Below are 7906 nucleotides of genomic sequence, written 5' to 3' on the forward strand. Positions count from 1 at the left end.
CCCTTGGAAGGAAGTCCAAGATGGCAGTGAACTTTCCTCCCAAGGCCTTTGCCTATGCAGAGATGCACGCTTGAGAACCTGTGTTGGGGTCAGAACGAAGCTGCTCAGGAGAGCCTTGAGGCTCAGCTGAAGCTCAGCGTGGTGCTTGAGGACAGGGAGGGACAGCCTGGCTCCTGGCCCTGCATCTGTCCGGCAGGCCTCCTGAGGTCCATTTCCCCGCTCTGTGTCCCTGGCCCCCCGGCTCCTCTAGCCTGAACCTGTGTGCGGTCACCGGGGAGCGCAGGCCCGTGCAGGCCTCTGCTGGCCCTCGGAGTCAGCCCGGGTCCAGAGCGTCGATAGTTAAGAGACACATGTCAAGAATGTAAATTCCTGAGGTTCCCAGCCTAGGAAGCGTTCATTTGGGGCCTCGGGACAATTACAAGCAGAGGGAATCTGAAAGAGCCGGTGTTACTGTTTGGAGTGCTATCAGTTTAATGAACTGCTTATGAAGTGTTAAGTGCATGCGAGTGTAAACGCAACATCTGGGCTTGTGTTTTATTTGTAGACTTCAAACTGGGCGCTTGGTGTTTTGAAAATGCCAATTAATGGTGCAAAATCAGAATTTCTAATGGGGAGAATAGAGATTCTTTTGTGATGTCTCCCTGAACTTTCTCAAAATGTATCTAAAATACACAGCCATTCACACACCAGTGCAACAACAGAGACTTAAAAGTTTTGTTTGTTGTGTGTGTGTGTGTGTGTTTTAATGAAATAAGCAGGGATTTGCCGCTCTGTTCTGTGTAGTTGCATGATTGGGTATATGTTTGCTGGAGGAAAGAATGAAGAGTTTAAAATCAGAGGTGTCATAAACACACATTTCCCAGAGGTTGTTCTAGGAAATTTGTCATTTCTACCCATTTCTTCCAGACCAGAAAATAGACAGCCTTCAAAAATATTTACTGTGCCTTCTTGAGAAAAATTTCCAAGCTACCCCTTGGTAATGAAGCAATGAAGTTGGATTTGGAACAAGTGGAAACATTGTAAAATTGCTTATTTTATTCCAAAATTTGTATTTTTCTTCCTTATTTCCTGTTAAATCAGTGCCACTCATTAGCAACTATATTTTTGCATTATATGCTCAGCAAAATTTTCACTCCATGACTGCATTCCAAATTAAACTTTTAAGTTTCCAGGGAAAGTGTAACAAATGCTTAAATCAGGCAGAAGTTGAACTAATGAGAAAAAGGGGAAAAAACTCAACATTCTTCTTCTCTTGTAAAAACTATTGCTTTTTATCTGCTTCAAGCTTTGGGGACACTTTTATCCCTGGGATCTTGAAAGGACCATTCACAAAGAAGAAGCCTCAGGAAAATGCAAAGATGTCTGATCTTGGTGCTATTGAAGAGTTTCCTAGTTTCAGGGGGGGAAAAGGCAGAGTTTGATGATTTTGTTGCAGCCTTTGGGTGAGGCTGCCTACAACCAGTTGCCCTGTATTAGAGCTAGAGGGATGTCCAGGCTCGAAGCCTCATTTCACAGGGGGTATGGCAGAATTCCAGTGCACCCAAGATATTTGGTGATAAACTTACAAATAGAGCCCAAGCCCTTTGCTTAGTGCTTTTTAATGAGCAGCTACTAGTCTCATTTATAAGTGCCCCTCTTCCAGGGTGCAGGACAGTTAAAGGCAAGTTATTGCTGTCTGGCCAATAGCAAATAATTCCCTTAATAAAAAGAGAGTGACCACACAAATTAGTTTCCTGTGGGGGCTCAGAGAGGCCGAAGATCTGTCTTCACTCTGCCCTGGCTTGCTTCTGCATCCTAAAGCAAAAGGCCAGTGTGAACAGGGAAAAGTCAAAAGACGGGTTTCCTGGAGGAAAGTCGTAAACCTGACTATCATTGTAGTAAGACAGAGTTGGCTGCTCAGTCAGTAAGAGTCATATCAGATCAGGCCTGCAGTAACCTGGAATGTTCCTTTTAAGAAAATTTTGGTCGTCTGATTCAGCCCAATGTATTTTGAGAAAGATGTATATTAAAATTATTATGTCACTGGGGCTAAAAAGTGGGGAGGAGAAAGTAGTATAAAACTTCAATAGCCAAATTAAACCATGAACAGATGAATCGATATAACAGAATGTCTCCAACAGAGGCCCTGATAGAAATAATAGAGATAAAAAATTAGTATGTGGTAAAGGTCTGTGAGGAAAGGGAGATTAGTCAATAAATGATGCCAGGACCAATCATGTGGAAAAAATTAAAGATAATCCCTAACTCTCCCCATATACTAAAATAAATTCCACATGCATTAATAGTTATGTGCAAAAATAACATAAAAATAGAAGACAGGTAAATGTCAGATCTTCAGAGAAGGACTTTGTAAATATAAAAGCTTAGATATAGGTTAAAAAGTAAAAGATCATTGGGTTTGTCCACAGAAACGCTGAAACTTCTAAAAATCAGTTACACTGAAAAGATATTTGTGACAAATATTACAAAGAACCTTACTTTTTGGTGAAAGTTTATTGCAAAGCAAAGAAAAAACTAACATAATACTATTAAGATGGACAAAAATCACGAGTAAATAGCAAAAATACAAATGTTTGATAAACGTAAAAATATTCAGGTATCAAAAATACAAATATACCCATAATAATTCGTTTTGCTCATTAAATTTTGGCCAAATACTCACTCCTTTTTTAATTAAAAAAAAAATTTTTTTAGAGCCAAAGTCATGCTCTGTTGCTCAGACTGGTGTACAGTGGCCTGATTTTTAGCTCACTGCAACTTCGAACTCCTGAACTCAACTAATTCTCTCACCTCAGCCTCCTGAGCAGCTGGGATTACAGGCACATCCACCACACCCAGCTAATTTTTTTCATTTTTTTAAGGGACAGGGTCTCATTATGTTGCCCAGGCTGTTCTCAAACTCTGGCCTCAAATGATCCTCCCACCTCAGCCTCTCAAAGTGGATGACAGGCATGAGCCACTACCAGCTAAGATACACACTCTTACACATTACTGATGGGAGCACCCATGGGTACAAATGTTTTATGAAAGAAAAATGTGAATTAAGAGCCTTAAAAGTGGCCATATCTTTTCATTATATTTTCCTGTTTTCACAAATACTCTGCAATCAGATAAAAGCACGAAGACTTATTTACAAAGATGTCCATTTTGAGGATTATTTAAAAATTTGGGGAAGTTATATATCCAGTTACAACTAGAGTTGTTATCATGCAAATAACATGCAGTCATTATTATTTTTTAATACTGAAGAATGTAGGAGCATGACCATGATGTGCTAAGTGAGACTTTAGATGTAAAAGGTGGACATATTGTATATTACAAAAGACAGAAAAAGAAACCTGAAAGTTTTCAGTGGGGTTTGCTAAGAGAAGATTGGGTTTAATTCTAATTTTCTCTTTTTATGTGTTTATTTTTTCCACAATAAAATACATTAACTTATGATAGAAAACAATTTGTTGAAAATAGCTTGACCATCTCTGTCTGGTCCCCTCACACAGATCCTGTTGGCAACTGGTGGGAGCAAGTGATTTTCCCAGGTAAAGCACAAGTTCTCACTGGAAACATGACTGGGAGAGCACAAGTTCTCACTGGAAACATGACTGTGTTCTCACTAAACAGAGAAGGCACTCCCATGAGCTTCTGTCTAGGTTTGTCCTCTTACCAAATTCCTCAGAGCAGCTTTCCCCAGCCTAGCAAGGTCTTCAAACCCCAAGGACCTATGACCAAATTTGCTCACAACCACCTGCATATCTATTTCTTTGAAGGCGAGGGGCTTGCTTTCCTAAGTTTGTCTGTAACATGGGAAGTAACTGTCAAATTAAGGGTCTCAATCTTGGGAAGAAATTTCTGTGCTCTGTGTACAATGAAGCCAGAAAGCCCTCCTTGGCCAAAGGTAAGCACAGATATCCTCTACAAATCCCAGTGCTTCCTGGTTCTGGGCATGAATTGGGAAAGAATGTTAAAACATACTCAGGATCTCAGTTGGCCTTCAAAGATGTCCTCTTCTAAGTATTTGCTTGAGTGTTGTATGCAGGGGTGCGCTGGAGCCAGCTCATGCTACTCATGAGAACTGAATATGTGCATCTTTTCCGAATTCTGGTCACCACATCTATAGCTTAGGAGCAGCCACTGTGCGAGTGTTTACACTACAGAAATAGGCAAACACTACAAATTTTCATGGAGAACCTTATATTAAATAAAAATCTGCTAGCACATCACGAGCTGTGTTTAAAACAACAATCATCTTATTGTTTCTCACAGTTTCTGAGGGACAGGGATTTGAGAGGGGCTTCATTAAATAGTCCAAAGGTTTCCTATACAGTTGCAGTCAGACAGTCTGGAGCTGGGAAAGGAGAGGGTTGGAATATCTGGGAGCTGACTGGGAATCTCTTCATCTTTGTATTCACATGTTTTTTCCATGTGGAAGAAATTGGGCTTCCTCGCAACATGGCAGTTTCAAAGTAGTCAGAGTGCTTCCAGGATGTCTGAGGGCTCCAGGGAGTGCATTCTGTTCCCAAGGCAGAGTTGAATTGCATTATGATCTTGCCCTTGCGGTGAGATAACATCACTTCCACTGCAGTCTATTGGTTACAAGTGAGGCAGTAGCCCAACCTGTTTTAAGGGGAGTGGAATTAGATTTCACTTCTTGATGGAAAAGCACGTAGGAAACAAAGTTTTTGGAAAATATAATCTGCCAGACAGTTTTAATGTATACTTTGGGATCTGCCTTCAGAAGCTACGGCACATTTTTCTAAATATTTGGTGGTTGTGGCTAATTTTCTCCTATGGAGCATATATATGATTTCTGTGAATAGGCAAAAGGTATTGAAAGCCAACTGCAGGTGGGGTCATGTGGCCCGGAAGAGATACAGCACTGTGCGTGCCCCTTCCTTTCCAGCCTCAGCCCCAGATCCTATAGCCACTGTGATGTTGATGCCCAAGAAGAGCCAGATTGCCATTTATGAACTCCTTTTTAAGAAGGATGTCCGTATGCCTAAACACCCAGAGCTGGCCGACAAGAATGTGCCCAACCTTCACGTCATGAAGGCCATGCAGTCTCTCAAGTCTCGAGGCTTTGTGAAGGAACAGTTTGCCTAGAGACATTTCTACTGGTACCTTACCAATAAGGGTATCCAGTATCTACATTATTACTTCTACCTCCTCCTGAGATTGTACCAGCCATCCTGAGCCACAGCTATCCAGAGACTGTATCCAGCTCAGCCCAAAGGTCTGGGGGTGAATGACCTGCAAGACTGACACAAGGGGAAGCTGACAGAGACACCTACAGATGGAGTGCTGTGCCCCCTTGGTGCTGACAAGAAAGCTGAGGCTGGAGCTGGGTCAGCAACTGAATTGCAGTTTAGAGGTGGATTTGATTGTGGACATGGTCGGCCACTTCAGTAAGATCGGAGGGGATTATTTTGTGTGGAATAAACTTGTAGCCAGGAAAAAAAAAAGACAGAAAAGAAAACCAACTCCAGTAAACAAGAGAGATAACTTCTGGATGACAATTGAACCAGAGAAGGAGAATTTACAATGGTATCAGAGTCAGCTTTCATATGAGACCTGACCCAGAATCTGAAGACATTTCCCAAAGAGGATGGCACAGCACTTCTCAAGTACATCTCAGAAATAAGTATGCAACCTTTTAAGGGGACTACTATGAAGGTCTTCTGGACTCAATATTATAAAAGTAGTATGTTTTACTACAAAATCTGTCTCATTGCTTTGTAGCTACACTATGCTTTTCTTTGGTAACCACTTTCTTTGGTGCTACCCCAGGGTTCTTTATGGCCTGTGAGTGTATTTAGCATTATACCAGGAATATGATAGAGACAAAGTTAATATTTGAGTGATTGCTATAACATCCTGGGCAAGAATAAGCCAGCCCCTGATTCAACTAGGTAACCAAACAGTTGTTGGACCTGGCCAACGTTCACAAAGAGAAGTTGACTCCTCTTCAAAACCACTTAAAGAAATTCCAATGTGTTTAAACTGGAGGACTCAGTGTATAAATAACATGTACATTTTCCTTGATACATACTCTTCAGTTCATCTCCTTCTAAATATCATAAATCTGTGCACCTGTTTCCTCTCATCGTTGTTGACAAGGCTCATCGTAGGTAGAGGGGTAGGTGGGAACCACAGGTGATACTCCAGGGTTCTTTATGGCCTTTGAGGCAGACCCAAATGGACCAACTGGCTTGTTTGTGCTCAGGCCACTAAGCATTCTCTTTTAGTTCTCAGGCCCCACTCAACCAATTGCTCATCAACTGTCAACTATTTTGACAGAGAGTGAAAATATTTTTTAGTAGGACTCATGGTTGTAGACATGTTGATGCATACATGGAATGGCAGAGACATTTCCTGCTCACTAAAGATTGTATGCCCTCTCCCTCCATACTTGTCAGCCCTCTTGAAGATAGTTGGGGCCATGTTTTGGCCAATGGGTTATAAGAGAAAATGATCTGTGTTACGTCTCTATTGAAGCATGACTCCACGTTTGGGTGGGATATACAAGTGTTCTCTTCTCCTTCTATGGTAATCGTAGCGATTATATGTTCCCAAGAATATAGCTACAAGCTTCAGGGGCTGCCATTAGCCCAGGTTTTTAAGTGACTATCAGAGCATTAGCCCCCTCAAATGTCCCTCAGCCCCCGGGCAACTCATACTGGACATGGAATAAACTGTTGTTATGTTAAGGTGCTAATGTTTTAGGATGAACTAGTTATTGTAGTATAGCCTAGCCTAGTCTGACTAATATAATGGTCTACAACAAAAGAGCAGGAAGATGGACTGTCAAAAGTCTCTTGAAACTCTAGCTGAGTGGTCCTCTCTAAGCAGAACACCACTTGTGTGGTTCAGTGTGATAAGTTATTTGCCTGACATGAAGAAGTTCTACCTAACTTTTGTTTTAGGGAAAATTAAAATGAGACTCTCAATGACCAATAAAGAATATTTCCTTTGGGCACAATAGAAGCACAATAAATATTTCATATTTGACATTTTTTTAATGGGGTATATTTGTGAGTTAAGGACCATGATCATGTGTAGAGAGTCTAGAAGTCAATGTTTAATGAGCTAATGGACATGTGGCATCTCACCCTGAGATGGATACATAACGATCGTTCTGTGTGTGTGTGTGTTTGCACACTCATCAGTTGAGTTGAGAATATAATAAGTAGGGGTCTTTGCCCTATTTTGTAGCCAGCTACCTAGTGGCTCTACTCTAGAAGCCAATGTCAAATAGTAGCATATTTTTATAAACAGAAAAAGAAAAAGATCCGAAAATCAACCCCCACAGGAAGAAAGTCAGTCATATACTAAAATATTAGGCAATAAAATATAGTCATTAAAAGTGCAGGTTTTCTAGTTCAGTTCTGGCTATCTGAACTAGAATCTTGGTTGAATTCCTGCTTAACAAAATGAAAGATATTTATTTCCCTCACTCCCAAAGAAAGACCAGAGCTAGGCAATAGTATGTTGTCCATGGTGTCAGCAATCCGTACTCCTTTTTATTGCTTCACCGTCTTCAACAAATGGCTTCTACTTCATGGCCTAAGATGGCAACCGGAGTTCCAGCCATCAGATCTTCACTGCGGCTAGCAGGAAACCAAAAGAGAAAAACGAGAAGCAAAAAATCTCATTCTGTACATCTTAGTGACTGGAACTTGATCCCATGGCTACACCTAGATGCAAAGGAGTAGGTGTGGTCTCTATACTGGGAAACCATGTGTCTAATTTAAAATTATAGGTTCTACAATTTTTTTAAAAAGGAGGAAACAGATATCAGGGTATACACTTTGCAATCAGTGTCCCAAGTGCTTGAAACAGTGCCTGATACTTAGTGAGCAGACAATCAATGTAGACTAATAACTCTTATCAGAAAGCCTGCCAGAGTGGATGA

The 7906-nt window shown here is 41.0% G+C and overlaps 1 pseudogene; it reads left to right on the forward strand.

Moving 5' to 3' along the window:
* Positions 1-4822: 4822 nt before the first annotated feature.
* LOC103260613 lies at positions 4823-5403 on the forward strand (annotated as a pseudogene).
* The last annotated feature ends 2503 nt before the right edge of the window (positions 5404-7906 follow it).

This window comes from Carlito syrichta, unplaced genomic scaffold (genome assembly GCF_000164805.1).
Source record: "Carlito syrichta isolate Samal-C Ts95f unplaced genomic scaffold, Tarsius_syrichta-2.0.1 Scaffold303269, whole genome shotgun sequence".
Classification (NCBI taxonomy): Eukaryota; Metazoa; Chordata; class Mammalia; order Primates; family Tarsiidae; genus Carlito; species Carlito syrichta.